Source organism: Pristis pectinata, chromosome 42 (assembly GCF_009764475.1).
Source record: "Pristis pectinata isolate sPriPec2 chromosome 42, sPriPec2.1.pri, whole genome shotgun sequence".
In the NCBI taxonomy this organism is placed as follows: Eukaryota; Metazoa; Chordata; class Chondrichthyes; order Rhinopristiformes; family Pristidae; genus Pristis; species Pristis pectinata.
Window position 1 is genome coordinate 3399364 of NC_067445.1, and position 17699 is coordinate 3417062.

The 17699-nt window shown below is 50.5% G+C and overlaps 5 non-coding genes across 5 annotated transcripts; 3 read left to right on the forward strand and 2 right to left on the reverse strand.

Annotated features, from left to right (window-relative positions):
- The first annotated feature begins 7426 nt into the window (after window positions 1-7426).
- trnas-aga (transfer RNA serine (anticodon AGA)) lies at window positions 7427-7508 on the forward strand. The gene has a single exon. It is a non-coding gene; the product is annotated as a tRNA-Ser (tRNA).
- Window positions 7509-7735: 227 nt separating this feature from the next.
- Window positions 7736-7808, forward strand: trnan-guu (transfer RNA asparagine (anticodon GUU)). Its single transcript has one exon. It is a non-coding gene; the product is annotated as a tRNA-Asn (tRNA).
- A 4207-nt stretch (window positions 7809-12015) lies between these two features.
- trnad-guc (transfer RNA aspartic acid (anticodon GUC)) lies at window positions 12016-12087 on the forward strand. The gene has a single exon. It is a non-coding gene; the product is annotated as a tRNA-Asp (tRNA).
- Window positions 12088-15973: 3886 nt separating this feature from the next.
- Window positions 15974-16047, reverse strand: trnan-guu (transfer RNA asparagine (anticodon GUU)). Its single transcript has one exon. It is a non-coding gene; the product is annotated as a tRNA-Asn (tRNA).
- A 227-nt stretch (window positions 16048-16274) lies between these two features.
- Window positions 16275-16356, reverse strand: trnas-aga (transfer RNA serine (anticodon AGA)). The gene has a single exon. It is a non-coding gene; the product is annotated as a tRNA-Ser (tRNA).
- Between the last annotated feature and the right edge of the window lie 1343 nt (window positions 16357-17699).

Consider the following 17699-nt stretch of genomic DNA (forward strand, 5'->3'; position numbering starts at 1 on the left):
ATCCTGGGAATACAAAATTAGGTAAATTGTGAGGAAAATCTTGAAATATTGTTGCATGCCATACAACAATGAATATGTTGACAAAGAAAAATATCTTCAGATAACTGAGGTGAGTGATGGAGGCGGTGATGGAGAGCGGGATCTCTGGTCGGCTGGGCAGAGAGAGTAGTGGTTTGGATCTGTTACCCTGACTGAGTGGGGAGGCTGGGTGTGCGGCTAGGAAGGAGCTGAAGGAAGGAGTTCTGTCTGGGAAACTGCAGGGGCAGCGGACAGGGGTCGCATTTTGCCGCTGCATTCACTGCACACTCGGCAGAAATCAGTTACGAATATGGATGAATCAGTTTTTAAAACTGAAAGCTGCAAATGCAGCGGCCTACGGAAAACGACCAGACCTGTGTGATCAAATCTACTGGTGTTATTTGCAAAAGAGAAAGCGCTGATGTAATTTCGGGCACTTGGATGTATTTGTGTTAAATCACCACAATATTTGCAATAGATATACTCGTGTTGATATAATGTGTTTGTTCAATTGACTGTAACTAACAACAATGGTCTGGGGTATAACAGTATAACCGTGTCACTGGAGACTGATTGGAGTCCATCAGCTCAGGGTGTCTGCCGGAGCTGCGGATTCTGGAGCAACAGGTCATTTGCTTCTCACTGAAACGGGATATCCAGTATGTTGGCAGATACAAGACATTTACTGTCCTGTTATTTCAGCCGCTTGTGTTCCCGGTAAGCCCCTGTGTCATCTGCCGATGGTTCAGGTTGATGACTAATTCCAAAGCTCTCAATTGTTCCTCTCTTTCTCTTCGTGTTTCCACAGCCGCCTGTACAGTCGCAGCATTTCAACAATGAAATGGAGATGCAGGCGACGTCTGACATCTGGAGTAAAAACAAACTGCTGGAGTAACTCGGCGGGTCGAGCAGAATCTGTGAGACTCAATGGTTCGGACAGCTGCAGCCTGACTCACTGCGTTCCTCCAGCAGTTTGTTTTCACAACAATGGAATGTGCACGATCTCCGCGCCTTTGGTCTTGTAGCAGCTGCACTGCTTTTGCTGTGATTCTGTTTTACAGCCCGGGAAGTGACACGGGATGATTGTCTGTGCTGGGAGTGGTTGTGCGGGTTAAGGACAGGAAATAGATAATCGACAAAGCTGATGTGGTTGTGAAGAAATCCATGCTGTAGAATGAAGCTGTTGTGGATTTTTAAAAATAAATAAATGTGCAATGACTGAATGTGAGACAATCTATGAAGAATTCAGTGAAATGCTCTTGGTGTCAGAGATAACATTGTGATCAACAGTTATCAATATCGTAATATATTTGTCTATTATATCTGCGATTAACACCGTTCCAGATGTCAGACGACTGCACTGAGACTTCTGCCGGCTGCTGAAACCCTCTCCATTGCCTCGTTGTGATGGATTCAGTGGGAGACGACGTCTGGCTGTGAGGTGTGTCAGCTCGCACTGTACCGGTTGGAATTAGCCGACCTTCCATTGTAAAACCAACAAAATGACAAATGATAAGATGTGAAACGCAAACAGAAAATGCTGGCATCACGCAGCCCGGCAAGTAGCGTGTATGGAACGAGAAACCAGTGAACGCTTGGCTTGGGGTCACAGGTCTTTCACAGAACTGTCCTGGAGAAGTGTCGCGGACTCAGAACGTTAACCAGTTTCCCTTTCCAGATTTGCTGCTTGCCTGGTTGAGTGCTTCCAGGTTTTTGATGTTTTTGATCCGTTTTTTCACTGTTCCCGCACTGACGGGGAGTGCGGCGAAGGGACGTAGTTCGTGTTTGGCTGTTGGAACAACGCCGCATTCTGCTGCCCGGATTTATTAATTTCATTCAGCAGAATACGCGGGCGGCGCCGGTACAGCTGATCCATCCCTCATTGCCTCTATGGAGGCAGTTATCCATCTGGAGCTTCCCCGCTACGACAAATTTAAATCAGTATTTAGGAATCCTAATCTCGATCTGACACACTCTACAAGATGGTGTAATCTTCTGTGTCCACAGTAGCTCTGCGCCCTCTCCGGATCCTTCCAAGGAGACAGGAACGAGTTTCCACCGCTCGATGCAGCAACAAAGTGGAGCTGTCACTGGGACCTCTCAAACTCCTGCATTGGCTTCGGGTCTGGTCAGTCATTTCTTTGCTTCCTTTTCTCTTTCTTCCAGTTAACCTGGTGGCGATTGCGATCCTGTCTTGAGGGAAGTGCGGTCTGTCGAACTGCCTCACTCGAGACCTGGTGGGAATGGTAGCGGCCGATCTCCTGGTCGTTATCTCGGACCCACTGCTGACGTGGACTGTTGGGATTTATTTTCCGCGGTCATTCCTCTGCATCACTCCCGTGTGCAGTCTCGGTATGTGGCTGGTGTCTGCAAGCACTGCGGACTCTGTCTGGCTGACAGTCGCTTTCACCTTCCATCGATTTGTCGCCATTTGTTGTGAGAAGCTGCAAACAAAATTTTACACCGAGAGAACGGCGGCTGTGGTTATCGAGACAGTGAGTGTGCTGGGATGTTCAGAGACTTTATCAAGGGAATTACATACGGGTCTGAAGCAATAACTGACGATGTTCCCTGGAACTGTGTTCTGAAACTGAGCTTCAGTACATCCCCAGCATGGGCACAATTCAGTTGTTAAACCGCAGTTAACCCCCCTGTGTCCCGTTCTGTCTGATTTTGCTGCTCAATGTTCTGACGCTCAAACGGATTTTAGCGACCAGTGGATTCCGCAGGCGGTTCCGGGGCCGTAGCAATGGAGAGGATGACAAGGACCCGGAGATGGAGAACTGACGGAAATGCATCGTTTTACTCTTCAGTATAACCAGCAGTTGCATTTGGTTGTGGTAACACAGGTGGGGTTTCATATCTTCATCGAATTTCAAAGAGTCACAGTTACTCTTCCACTGATCCCTGGTAGATCACGGAATTCACACTGGGAATGCTGCAGGTGGTCAGCACCTGCGCCAACACTTCTATTTACGCCGTGGTTCGGAGCAAATTCCGACAGGAGCTGAAGAACGAGGTGAAATACCCGCTGAATGGGATTGTAAAAATCATTGAACGTTTGAAATAAATGGGATGAAACATGACAATTAAACCTGCCGACCTGCTCCCGACCGGACACCTCCCAATTGTGGGAAGAGGAAATCGTGTTATGAACGGAGTTCCGAAACAACAGTAGCAGCTGATCCTGTCCGCAGCCCGATCTCACCATCCCAGAGATCCCCTCTTTGTCCCACACCTCCCTTCCCCACTCGCCGTTCAGTTTAATACGAACTTTTACCCCTGGTCCCCGGTTCTGACAACGTATTTTCGACCTGGAGCGTTAACACAGTTTCTCTTCCTGCAAATGTTGTCTGATGCGTTGCGCGCTGGCAGCATTTTTCTCCGCTCCCTCTCTGCCCTCTCCTGCTCCCACTCCTTTTCTTCACCGCCTTCTCTCTCTCTCTCTCTCTCTCTCTCTCTCTCTCTCTCTCTCTCTCTCTCTCTCTCTCTCTCTCTCTCTCTCTCTCTCTCTCCTCATCTCTCTCTATTGTTCCAGATGCCTTCTCTTTCTCCCTCGAATTAACATCCGTTTGCAAACTTTAACTGTTTTATAAATGGCGGTAAACAGCCGTTCCCTCTCCCTGAGGCTTCCTCTGGTCCAGACACAACAAAGTAACCTCCACTTTCCATGTTTTCCCTCCACAGCTGAAATATCCCAGTGCTTCCAATATCTTCATAAACCGCTCTCCTTCGGCACTGCAATCTGAGCTCTTGTGTGACAGGGTCATTGTCATGGAGTCACGGAGCACAGAAACTGACCATTCGACACACTGGGTCCACACATCAATCACCGGTTTACACTGATCTCATTTTATTCTCACAACATCCCCAACAACTCCTCCACTCACTTGCAAACGAGGAGCATTTCAAAGGGCCAGTTAACCTCCCGACTACCTGTTCAATTCCACTTTGGAAATTCTCTCCTCCGCAGTGGTCTTGGTTGCTCATAAAATTCGACTGATTATATGTGGACGACATGGTCGCGATGAGACGAATGGTCTCGGTGCTGAGCTGTAAAACAAAAAAAAAGTGCAGAAAATGCTGCGAGCCTGTGGGAGAGAGGAACCGAGTTTCAGGTCAAACACCCTTCGTCAGAACTGAAAAGGGAACAGAAGATGCCTGCAAGATGCAGGAGAGGATTTTGAGCTGAAACGTGAACTCCTTCCTGTTCCCACAGATGTGGGTTCATTTCGCAGTATTTCAGCATTTCCTGTGGCGGTTGTTTTTGTTTCTGCGATATGAGTTATTTTTAAATTTTCACTTCCTATCTGTTCTAACAATCACCCATCGGCTTCTGACACGAACCCGTGGGTTCAGAGAGTGTGCACAGCAATGAGATCACCTCTCACTCACTGAACTCCAGAGAGTGTCGACCCATTGTGGCACCATTACTGGCTCCTAAGCGCAGCAAGGGAGGGTGAAAGCAGAACACAATAGTGATAGTAGGCCAGATAGTTCGGGAGCAGACAGGAGATCCAGTGGCCGCAAACCGTACTCCAGGATGGTGTGATGCCTCCCTGGTGCCAGGGTCGAGGATGCCTCTAAGCGGTTGCAGAACATTCTCCAGAGTGAGGGGAAGCAGCCAGAAGTTATTGCACACATTGGGACTAATGATACCAGGCAGAAAAAGGCACAAGGTCCTGCAGAGTGAATAACGGGTGTCAGGAAACGGGATAAAAAGGAGGATATCTACCCATGTGATATCTGTATTACTCGTCGTGCCGCGGCGAGTGAGGGGAAGAACAAGACGAAAATGCAAACAAATTCGCGGCTGAAGTGTTAATGCAGGGGGAGGGATTCAGGTGTTTGGACCACTGGCATCTCTGTGGGACAGAGGTGACCTGTACAAGAGGGAACTGTTCCAGAGTCCAAAGATTTTTGGAAGGTCACCAACAATTATTCACTGTTTCCAACATGACTTCCTCCAGTACAACTCAGAGGGTGTCTGCGGTTGAAAAGAATGCAGCCTTTGACAAAGCGCGATATCAACAAGTGTTGATAAAACTGTGAAGTTAACGGGAACCAAAGGGAAGATACTGCAAGGGTCAGAGTTATCTCCCGCGCAGTGGAAAATGGTTGTAGTTGTCAGCTCTCCATAATCCCAGCCCCAGGACATCACTGCAGGATTTCTCCTCCAGGCCCAGCCAAATTCAGCTGTTTCATCAACGATTTTCCTTCCATCACAAGTGGCGATGATCGCTGAAGACTTATTTATCTTCCCACTCCCCGCAAATGAAGCATCTCATTGCTGCGTGCACCAAGACATCCGGGGATGGATTGATCAATCACAAGTAACGTTCCGGCAACAGAAGTTGCAGGCAATGACCGGCACCGAGAGGAGAGGGTCCAACCATTCAACGTGGGCATTCCCTTGTTTTACCATCACTGAGTCCCCGCGCATCAAAACCACGGGTGTTTCCATTGACCAGAAACTAAACTGGGCCAACGACTGAAACATCGTGGCTATTGTGTGATCCGAGTGCTCTGGGGTATTATTATAAATCTCTCCTCTTAGAGACCTGCCGGGAGTGTGACTTAATTTTGGGGTAAACTGTTTATCATTGAAAAGGTGGAATTTTTTTGATTCACAGCTGATGTGAGTTACAAGAAACTCTATGCACAGCTGATCAGCTGTTGCAGATGTTGACTCTCAGCTGAAGAATTCCTCTGCTTTGTGTAAATGCAGTCTGTTGGAGGATGGGGACATCAGGTGGACGGAACAGGAACTGCAACAGCAGGCACATTTCAATTGAGGACATCCGAAGCTGCAAAAGGTAGGACTCGCAGCATCAGCACTGTCAGGGGTTAAATTCCGAGTAAAATTTCATACAACATTTTTCAAAAATTGAGGTTGGTAATGAGTATGAGAGATTATTTCACTTCTTGAAAGCAGATCAGGGATATCTACAGATCGGGCAACTGGAGGCATAGAGTTTCATGCTGGCATCTGGAATAGAGAGAGAGTGAGAGCCGTAAAATACATTGATCCGTTCATTGATTGACCAGGAGAAGAAGAGGATGAGACTTTTTTTTTTAATTTGAAAATCAATGCACGGATCAACTCCACGGTCACTTCACGCACCCCAATAACATCAGTTCGCAATCCCCGCTGTTCCAAAGGGAACAACCTTTATATCGGAAGAGACATCGTGGTGAATCTCCTCCGCAATTTCTCTCGCGAAATCTGGCCCTCCCTACAGTGTGGCGAACAGAACTACAGACAGCCCGCCAGTGTGGGCCGACTCAAATTTGACATATTTGTAACAAAGACACCCTGCTGTTTAGTTCCATGCACCACTGCATGAAGGAACTCCCCCGTTTGGATGCGTCACACCCTCATTTGCATTAGCTGTCACGTTAAGGGTCTCTGCACTTGAACACCAAGGCTCCTCCACCCCCATAATACCCATTAAAATACACTTGTGCAAGACAGCGGAGAATTTAATGCACGGATGTCAGTCTCGCCAAAGTCCGAACGCCCTTGTATATCCAGCGTTGGGTCCAAACGGCCCATAAATACTGCGGTTGCTGGAAATTGGACATGACAGCAAAACATGCTCTAAAACTCAGCAGGTCACGCAGCGCCCGTAGAGAGAGAAGACAGAAGTGTCACGTCAATGCCCTATGACAGCAGATGGAACATCAGTTCAGCCCCGCCAACAGATCTCAAGTCTCTCCTTCCTGCTGACTCTCGGGTGCTGGAGGAAGAGATCCGGCCGTCCTCATCTGCCCTGGACTCTATGTGACTCAAGCCCACACTAAATGGGGTGACCTGGTGACTGCCGTCTGAAGCGGCCAGGCAAGCCCGTCGGGCGGATCAGAAAGGAGGAGGAGAGTGAAACCGGCCCGGCCGCCCAGCCGGGGCCACCCTTCAGTCCCCCTCATCGCTATCGCTGGCTGGGCGCCGGGTCAGGATCCTGGAGACCTGTCATTGAGAACCCAGTGGGAGCTCCCTCACCACACAGAGCGCAGCGGCCCAGGGAGGCCGCCCGGCAGCACCTTCTCCAGGGCAGCTGGGGAACGGCAGTAACCGCTGTCCCTGCTGTTGATGCGCGCAAGAGACTGACAGCAAACTGGGTCTGGGGGTGTGGTGACGGGGTGAGGAAACCCTGTCCCGCTCTGACTGAGACTCCCTCCGTCCAACTGCCCGCCGGAGTTCAGGGTGTACGATCGTCGAGCTGAAAAGTTAACTCTGTTTCTCGCTCCACAGACGCTGCCTGACCTGCTGAGTGTTTCAGGCAGTTTCTATTTGTAGTTCAGGATCAGTCCTGTTTCTCTGACTCCGGGATCGGTGCTGTCCCCATCCGTCCCGGGATCCACTGATCGCATCCGATTTCCTTCTGTCTGCCCAGCCGTGGGGAGAGTGGTAGTCGTGGCCGAGTGGTTAAGGCGATGGACTAGAAATCCATTGGGGTTTCCTGGCGCAGGTTCGAATCCTGCTGACTACGTGTTTCCAGCATTTTCTGTGTTATATTGTCCGTGACCCCAGGGTCCAAAACATTGATGCAGATTGTGAAAAACCGGTTCCCAGCACCAGTCCCTCGTCGCCGCGTCCCAACCCGGGAATGAATCATTCCTCAACACACACGAAATGCTCCGGGGAGAAATAAACAGTCGGCGTTTCAGGCCGCGACCTTTCACCAGGACTGGCATTCATCTCCGCTTCCTTCAGGGTGTCTCTGTGGCGCAATCGTCAGCGCGTTCGGCTGTTAACCGAAAGGTTGGTAGTTCGAGCCCACCCAGGAACGCTGGCCATCCGGCAGCTTTCGCTGTGCGTGTCTCGTCAGCTGTTTAACACTGCGCTGCACGAAGGCGGCTGCTACCACACTGAGCTCAGTTGGAGCCCTCCCTGCGGGTTCTCACGTCCGAGAGTCCCGGTGTTCCGCTTTCCTTTCACCGGGATGTGTGTGCTTCCTCCGGCGATGTCCTTGGAACTGACGGACTTGCCGGAACTACTGTCGTGTTTTGATTTAATTTTGGCTCTTCGATCATTCAGTTGGAACATAAATGGTTTCGGCCCACTGGGTCTGGTGAGAGAAAGGGACAGGGGATTGATCAACCATGATCGCACTGAAAGGTGAAGGGCCGAATGGCCGGTGGCAGCCCAACTCTCTATGTTCCAATTTCGACGTCTTTTGCTCAACGGGTGAGCCACAGCAAGCAGCGGCCTTTTGAAATTACGGAGCATCCGTGGGGATTTATCTCAGTGGGGGCACGCATGCTTTACGTGTATGAGGTCCCGAGTTCAATCCCCGACATCTCCACGCTGGTGACCTTGAATTTTGAGCAATTCCCGGTGCACAACCCTGGAGAGTCTTTCGACTGACCACAGAACGGACCCGGAGAATAAAATCCAAACCTGATATGGGCTCGAGCCACAGAGAGCTGGGAAAGTGACATCTCATCATGGATAACTCACCTCTAATATGTCCGTCACCAACTGCCAGAGATGCGCCTCTTAATCTGACCTTGTCCAATACCAGAAAACATGCACAAGGTGAGAGAGTTAAGTTCAGAGGAGATGTGCTGGACATTTCTTTTTACACAGTGTGGTGGGTGCGTGGGAATGCGCAGCCTGGGGTGATGTTGGAGGCAAAAACGAAAGGGGTGTTCAACAGGCTCTTAGTCAGGCCCGTAGATGTGCAGGAAATGGAAGCATGTGGACATTGTGCAGGCAGAAGGGATTAGTTTAGTTGGGCATTTGATTACTAATTTAAATAGTTCGGCGCACCATTGTGGGCCCAAGGGCCTGTTCCTGAGCTGTACGGTTCCATGTTGTTTGTTGAAGGAATTCAGTAGGTCAAGATTCATATGTGAGAGGAAAGGAATTGTCGACGTTTCCGGTCGACAACCTGCATCAGGAGGGTCACAAAGAGACCAAGTGAGCTGCCGGCCCTTCAACACTGAAGGAAATCTGACATTTATTGAGTTATACTGATAGGTGTGGGAAGTTAATGACACCTCGGGATTGGACGACATGAGATCCCACAGCCTGTGGGTGAAGCCTTTGTGTGGTGTCTCGCAGGGTGACTGAAGTATCCCCGGGTCATCCCACACAGCAGCACAGACAGTGCCCTCTGCTCTGTACATTCATGTTTGACCGAAAGAAGGCGGAAGAGACACGGAGGAAGAGAAACAGAATGTCCGACAGCCGGGCCGCAGGAACAGGGTCAATTAAATAATGGCAAACACGGTTATTTCTGAAATGTTGGGAACGAGGATCCGACCGGGACAGAGTACAGACAACACAGGAATGGTAACGGGATGGGACAAGGGGTAAGGAACAAAGGGAGAGGGAGTGAGAGGGAGAAAGAGAGAGAGAGGGGAGAGGAGAGAGAGAGGGAAGAGAGAGAGAAGGGGAGAGAGAGAGAAAAGAGAAAGAGAGCGGGAGAGATAAAGAGGGAGAGAGAGATTATGGGACGAGATAAAGTAGTAAGTGACGGGAAGTAAAGAGAAGCAACAAAAGAAACAGTATAAGTCGGAAAGGAACACGGCAAAAATGAATAAAAGAGGGAATACAGGATGATGCACTTTGCTTGTCTCACAGCAGAGGGCGCAGCGGAAGCGGGCTGGGACCATAACCCAGAAGTCGATGGAACGAAACCATCCTCTGCTAATGTTCAGCTGAACATTTTACAACAGGACGATGTCAAGTCACACATTCACACAATGTACATTTCACTTCACTTAGAACGAAAATCTCCCGTTTAAAGGTCCTTACATAACATCATTTTATGTGGACAGGTCCGGAGAGGAGAACGACATATTGTGCTTAGATATGGTCCAATGCACATTACAGTCTACTGTGAAAGCCTGAGCTCTGCCGTAGAACAGAAAATGCTGAAAACACTCAGCAGGTCAGGCGTAAATCGAAAGCATGTTATTGTTTAAGTGCCGGGACCCGTCAGTAGAACCGGGACAGAGAGAGAACAAGTGAATGTTCAACAGCTGAGAAAGTGAGCAGTGGGCAGTGGGGGGACCAAGGGGAACATCTCCTGCATGGCAAGACCAAACACATCACGTGACGGGGCTGTGGGACACACAGGACAGGCCGGCTTTACCCCTGGAAAGGGGAAACACGGAGCCACAATGACTGAGGGGTGACGGCCTGAAATGTCCAGTTCCGGGACAGGGGGAAGGGCTTTGGAGACGGTCTGAGAAAAGGTTTTCTCTAAAGAGTGGTTGGCGTTTTCAACGCACGACCTGAGGGGGGAGTGGAGGCAGGAACTCGCACAACATCGATGAAGTGTCCAGAGAAACATTTAAATCGCTAAGGCGGAGCGTTTGTGGGACAAGTGCTGGACAACGGGTTTAGCACAGTCGGGAATGTTATGGTCGGTACGGACATGCTGGGCCGAAGGGCCTGTGGCCCTGTGACCCTGTATTACTCCTGTCAGTGCAGAAGCACCGGGTGTAGCCCGTGTCGGAACGGAGGGGGAGTGAGGGGAAGATTCCACGGGGTAAACCCAGACAGGGAAAGGGAGGGAGTGTGAACAGACTGACGTCACCCAGAGTGAACACGTCATCCAAGGACATTGGTATCATAGAGCACACAACAGTTCAGTACAGGAACAGGCCCTTCGGCGCAACACGTCTGTGCCGAACTCGATGCCGAATTAGACGAAACTCTTCTGCCTGGACTTGATCTATATCCCTCCACTCCCTGCAGATTCATGTGTCTATCTAACAGCCTCTTAAAGGTTACTGTTGTGTCCGCTTTAACCTCTACACCTGGTAGCCCATTCCAGGCACCGATCGCTCTCTGTAACACACTTGGCATATATATTTCCTGTAAACTTCCAACACTCACGTTAAGTGCTTGCCCTCTAGTATTTTACATTTCAACCCTGGGAAAAATATTCTGACTCACTGCCCTATCTATGTCTCTCATACTTTTACAAACCTCTATCAGATCTTTCCTCAGCCCCTGACGGTCCAGAGAAAACAACCCACGTTCGTCCAACCTCTCCTTCTAGCCTATGACTTCCAATCCAAGGAACATCCTTGTAAACACTTTTGCACCGTTTCCAAAGCCTTTCTGTAATGAGGCGACCACAAGTGTCATAGTTTGCTGTGGGAATCTGGGATAGAGTGAGAGCAGGAAGCTGCACTGATCCGTTCATCGATATCCCGAGTAAAGGGTGAGGGAGGGGATTTGCCTCCCTGGCCCATTGACCTGCTCACAGGAAACAATAATTAATGAAACAGCAATGGGATCTCTATTACACTCACCCATCAAACTACATGAATGCAGCAAGTTAGCCTCAGTAGACCACTCGGTCCCTCCACTTCTGTACAGACCGTTGAACTGTAAGAGGTTCATTTCAGACAATGCCAATATCAGGATTTTAAAACTCTACAACCTGCGATGGCCGGGGATCGAACCCTGGTCAACTGCTTAAAGACAGTTATGCTCACTACTATACCACCATTGCTCCATGATATTGCAGGAGATTCGGGTACTGAACCGTCCCCAGTGCTGTCTGACTCTGCGATTCGATCACCAGTCCACGAGCTGCTTTCTGACGGGTCACCACTGACTCTGCTGCAGTCCCTGTTCTGTCCAATTGATGTCGCCACCCTCCAACAGACCGGAGCTACACAGCACCCAGTGATTATTCACCCAGGATCGGACTGAAGTGAGAGCCGACCCCTGAAATAGTCCATGGGCGACACATCGTTTCCTGCCTCTCACATCAGCAAATGGGAAAATAAATCCAGATTATAAATGTTATTTCCAACCCCAACCTATGGATCCCAAATGCGAGCCCCACCTTCGGCCGGTCCTTAAGCAAAACAAGTGACTGAATCGCTGGAGATCCTGAGACCCCTCCGGTCACACAGTGAGGTGGACGTCTGAAAGGCGCCGGTTTCACAATCAATGAACTAACATGAGTGTGATCCTGTGAGCCCTCCTGTACCCTGACAAAAGATGGGCTACATCGTTCTATCGCTTCCTCGTTAGTATAGTGGTCAGTATCCCCGCCTGTCACGCGGGAGACCGGGGTTCAATTCCCCGACGGGGAGACGTTTATTTCCAAAGTTAATGGGAAATACTAGTGAATTTGTGAACACTAAAACCGACAAGTTATCGCCCTGTACAGAAGTGGAGGGGCCCGGTGGTCTGCTCAGGCTAACTAGCTGCATTCATATAGTTTTATGGGGAGTGTAATAGAGATCCCATTGCTGTTTCATTAATTATTGTTTCCTGTGAGCAGGTCAGTGGGCCAGGGAAGCAATTCCCTTCCCTCACCCTTTACTCGGGATATCGATGAATGGAGCAGTGCAGCTTCCTGCTCTCACTCTATCCCAGATTCCCACAACAAACTATGACACTTGCGGTCGCCTCATTACAGGAAGGATGTGGAGGCTTTGGAAACGGTGCAGAAATGTTTACAAGGATGTTGCCTGGATTGGAGGTTATAAAGTTTTAGGAGAGGTTGGACAAACGTGGGTTGTTTTCTCTGGACCGTCAGGGGCTGAGGGAAGAGCTGATAGGGGTTTGTAAAAGTATGAGAGACATAGATAGGGCAGTGAGTCAAAATATTTTTCCCAGGGTTGAAATGTAAGATACTGGAGGGCATGCACTTAACGTAAATGTTGGGAGCTTAAAGGATATATATGTGGCAAGTGTGTTACAGAGAGAGATCGGTGCGTGGATTGGGCCGTCAGGTGTAGAGGTGAAAGCGAACACGACAGTAACCTTTAAGAGGCTGTTTGATAGACACATGAATCTGCAGGGACTGGAGGGATATGGATCAAGTACAGGCAGAAGAGTTTCGTCTAATTCGGCATCGAGTTCAGCAAGACGTGGGCCTGTTCCTGTGCTGAACTGTTCAGTTCTCTATTAACCCAATGTCCCAGATGACGTGTTGACACTGAGTGACGTCAATCTGTTCACCTTCCCCCGCCCTCGCTCCCTGTCTAGGTTTACCCCGTGCAATCTTCCCCTCACTCCCCCTCCGTTCCGACACGGACTACACCCGGTGCTTCTGCACTGACAGGAGTAATACAGGGTCATAGCGTCACAGGCCCTTCGGCCCAGCATGTCGGTACCGACCATAACATTCCCGACTGTGCTAAACCCGTTGTCCAGCCCATGTCCCACAAACGCTCCGCCTTAGCGATTTAAATGTTCCTCTGGACATTTCATCGATGTTTTGGGAGTTCCTGCCTCCGCCGCCCCCTCAGGGCTTGCGTTAGAAACACCAACCACTCTTTGGAGTAAAACCTTTCCTCAGAACGTCTCCAGAGCCCTTCCCCCTGTCCCGGAACTGGACATTTCAGGCCGTCACTCGGCTATCATTGTGGCTCCATGTTTCCCCTCCAGGAGTAAAGCCGGCCTGTCCTGTGTGTCCCACAGCCCCGTCACGTGATGTGTTTGGTCTCGCTCTTTCGGAGATATTGCCCTTGTTTTCCCCACTTCCCTGATGCTGAACATTCACTTGTTCTCTCTTTCCCCGTTCTATTGACGGGTCCCGGCACTGAAACGACAACTCGCTTTCGAATTCCGCCTGACCTGCTGAGTGTTTCCAGCATTTTCTGTTCTACGGCAGAGCTCAGGCTTTCACAGCAGACTGCAATGCGTATTGAACCATATCGAAGCACAATAGGTCGTTCTCCTCTCCGGACCTGTCCACATAAAATGATGGAATGAAAAGATCTTTAATACTGAAAAGCGAGATTTTCATTCTTAGAGAAGTGAAAGGTTCATTGCACGAATGTGTGACGTGACAGGGTCCTGTTGTAAAATGTTCAGCTGAAGAATAGCAGAGGATGGTTTCGATCCATCGACCTCTGGGTTATGGGCCCAGCACACTTCCTCTGCGCCCTCTGTTGTGAGACAAGCAAGGTGCAACTTTCAGTATTCCCTCTTTTCTTCATTTTTGCCGTGTTCCTTTTCGACTTACACTGCTTCTTTTGTTTTCTTCTCTTTACTTCCCTCTCACTTACTACTTTATTTCTCCCATAATCTCCCTCTATCCCCCACTCTCACCACCCCCTCTCTCTCCCTCTCTCTCTCCCCTTATCTCTCTCACCCGTCTCTCTCCCCCTCTCTCCCCTTCTCTCTCTCCCTCTCTCTCTCTCGCTCTCTTTCCCCATCTCCCCCCTCCCCTCTTTCTCCACCTCTCTCTCTCCCGCTCTCTTTCTCCCCTTTCACTCTCCCTCTCTCTCTATTCCCTCTCTCTCCCTTCTCTCACCCCTTCCTCTCTCCCCCTCTCTTTCCCTCTCTCTACCCCTCTGTCCTCTCTCCCCATCTCCCTCTCTCCCACTCTCTCCCCCTCTCCCTCTCTCTCCCCATCTCCTCCCTCTCTCCCTCCCCCTCTCCCCTCTCCCTCTCTCTCTCTCTCCCTCTCCCTCTCCCGCTCCCTGTGTTCCTTACTCCCTGTCCCATCCCGTTACAGTTCCTGTGTTGTCTGTACTCTGTCCCAGTCGGATTCCCGTTCCCAACATTTCAGCAATAACCGCTTTTGACATTATTTAATTGACCGTGTTCCTGCGGTCCGGTTGTCGGACATTCTGCTCCTCTTCTTCCTGGTCTGTTCCGCCTTTTCTGGGTCAAATGTGAATGTACAGAGCAGAGGGCACAGTCTGTGCTGCTATGCGGGATGACCCGGGGATACTTTAGTCCCCGCAGAACAACACATAGAGGGATTCACCCACACCCGGTGGTGGCTCATTTTGTCCAATCCCGAGGTCTCAATAACTTCCCACTCCTATCACTATAACTCAATAAATGTCAGATTTCCTTCAATGTTGAAGGGCCGGCAGCTCACTTTGCCTCTTTGTGACCATCCTGATGCAGGTTGTCGACCCGAAACGTCGACAATTCCTTTCCTCTCACACATGATGCTTGACCTGATGAGTTCCTCCAACATAGAACATGGATCCGTACAGCACAGGAACAGGCCCTTCGACCCACAATGATGTGCCGAACTATTTAAATAAGTAATCAAATCCTCAACTAAACTAATCCCTTCTGCCTGCACAATGTCCACATCCTTCCATTTACTACACATCCATGGGCCTGTCTCAGAGCCTGTCGAACTTCCCTTTCATACTTGCCTCCAACACCACCCCAGGCAGCGCATTCCCATGCGCCCACACACTGTCTAAAATAATGCCCCACACATCTCCTCTGAACTTACCTCTCTCAGCTTGTGCATGTTCTCTGGTATTGGACAAGGTCATATTAAGAGGCGCATCTCTGGCAGTTGGCGATGGACGTATTAGAGGTGAGTCATCCATGTGAGATGTCACTTTCCCAGCTCTCTGTGGCTCCAGCCCACATCAGGTTTGAATTTTTCTCTCCGGATCCGTTCTGAGGTCAGTCGGCAGTGTTCCAGGGACGTGCACCTGGAATCGTTAAAATTAAGGTCACCAGCGTGGAGTTGCCGGGGATTGAACTCGGGACCTCATACACGTAAAGCATGCGTTCCCCCACTGAGCTAAATCCCCACGGACGCTTCGTAATTTCAGAAGGCCGCTGCTTGGTGTGGCTCACCTGTTGAACAAAAGACGTAGACATTGGAACATAGAGAGATGGGCTTCCACCGGCCATTCGGCCCTTCACCATTCAGTGCGATCATGATTGATCAATCCCCTGTCCCGTTCTCTCCCCAGACCACGTGGGCCGAAACCATTTAGCTTCCAACTGAATGATCGAAGAGCCGAAATTAAATCAAAATACGACCGTAGTCCCGGCAAGTCAGTCAGTTCCAAGGACATCGCCGGAGCAAGCACACACACCCCGGAGAAAGGGAAGCGGAAGACCGGGGCTCCCGGACGTGAGACCCCGCAGGGAGGGCTCCCACTGAGCTCAGTGAGGCAGCAGCAGGGAATGGCCGCCTCCGGACAGCGCAGTGTTACCCAGCTGACGATGACACGCAAAGCAAATCTGTCGGATCGTCAGCGTCCCTGGGTGGGTTCGAACCACCAACCTTTCGGTCAACAACCGAAAGCGCTGACCGATTGCGCCACAGAGACACCCTGAAGGAAGCGGGGATGAATGCCTGTCCTGGTGAAAGGTCCCGGCCTGAAACGCCGACTGTTTATTTCTCCCCGGAGCATTTCGTGTGTGTTGAGGAATGATTCATTCCCGGGTTGGTACGCGGCGACGAGGGACTGGTGCTGGGAACCGGCTTTTCACAAACTGAATCAATGATTTAGATCCTGGGGTCACGAACAATATAAAGCAGAAAATGCTGGAAACGCGTAGTCAGCAGGATTCGAACCTGCGCGGGGAAACCCCAATGGATTTCTAGTCCATCGCCTTCACCACTCGGCCACGACTACCCCTCTCCCCACGGCTGGGCAGACAGAAGGAAATCGGCCTTCGGATGTGATCAGTGGATCCCGGGACAGGCGGGGTCAGCACCGATCCCGGAGTCAGAGAAACAGGACTGATCCTGAACTACAAATAGAAACTGCCTGAAACACTCAGGAGGTCAGGAAGCGTCTGTGGAGCGAGAAACAAGAGTGAACGTTTCAGGCCGATGACCTTTCACCCTGAACTCCGGCGGGCAGTTGGACGGAGGAAGTCACACTCGGGGAGGGACGGGGTTTTCTCACCCCGTCACCACATACCCAGTCCTCCTAATTTGCTCTCAATCTCTGACCGTGGGCATCAGCAACAGGGACATCAGTTAATGCCGTTCCGCAGCTGCCGTGGAGAAGGTGGTGAAGGGCAGCTTCCCTGGGCCTCTGGGCTCTGTGTGGTGAGGGAGCTCCCACTGGGATTTCAGTAACCGGGCTGCAGGATCCTGACCCGGCGCCCAGAGCGATGGCGATGGGGGCTGGTGCTGCAGTGTGGCCTGGGCTGGGCTGCCGGGCCGGTTTCACTCTCCTCCTCCTTTCTGATCCACCCGAAGAGCTTGCCGTCCGCTTCAGACGGCAGTCACCAGTGGGCATATGGTGTGGGCTGGAGTCACGTACAGTCCAGAGCGGATGAGGACGGCGGGTTTTCTTCCCCAGCACCCGAGATTCAGCAGGTGGTAGAGACTGAGATCCGCTTGCGGGGCTGATCTGATGTTCCGTCTGCTATCATAAGGCATTGACCTGACACTTCTGTCTTCTCTCTCCACGGGCACTGCGTGACCTGCTGAGTTTTAGAGCACGTTTTGCTGTCATGTCCAATTTCCAGCAAACGCAGTACTTATGGGTTGTTTCGACCCGACGCTGGATATACAAGGACGGACATGGACCGGGGCGAGACTGACATCGGTGCGTTAAATTCTCCCCTGATTTGCACAACTGTATTATAATGAGTATTAAGATGGCGGAGGAGCCTTGGTTTTCAAGTGCAGAGATCTTTAACGTGACAGCTAATGCAGATAAGGGTGTGACGCATCGAGACGCGGGAGTTCCTTCATGAGGTGGTGCATGGTGTTACCGACAAGGTGAATGTTCCTTTAAGATATAGCTAGTAGTGTGTGTGTGTGTGTGTGTGTGTGTGTGTGTGTGTGTGTGTGTGTGTGTGTGTGTGTGTCTGTGTGTGTGTGTGTGTGTGTGTGTGTGTGTGTTTGCGTGTGTGTGTGTGTGTCTGTGTCTGTGTCTGTTTCTGTGTGTGTGGCGTGCTTACGTCAACGGAAGTAAAAGGACGTAATGACGTTGTTGAAGAAGTCAGTCGCAGTCAGTCA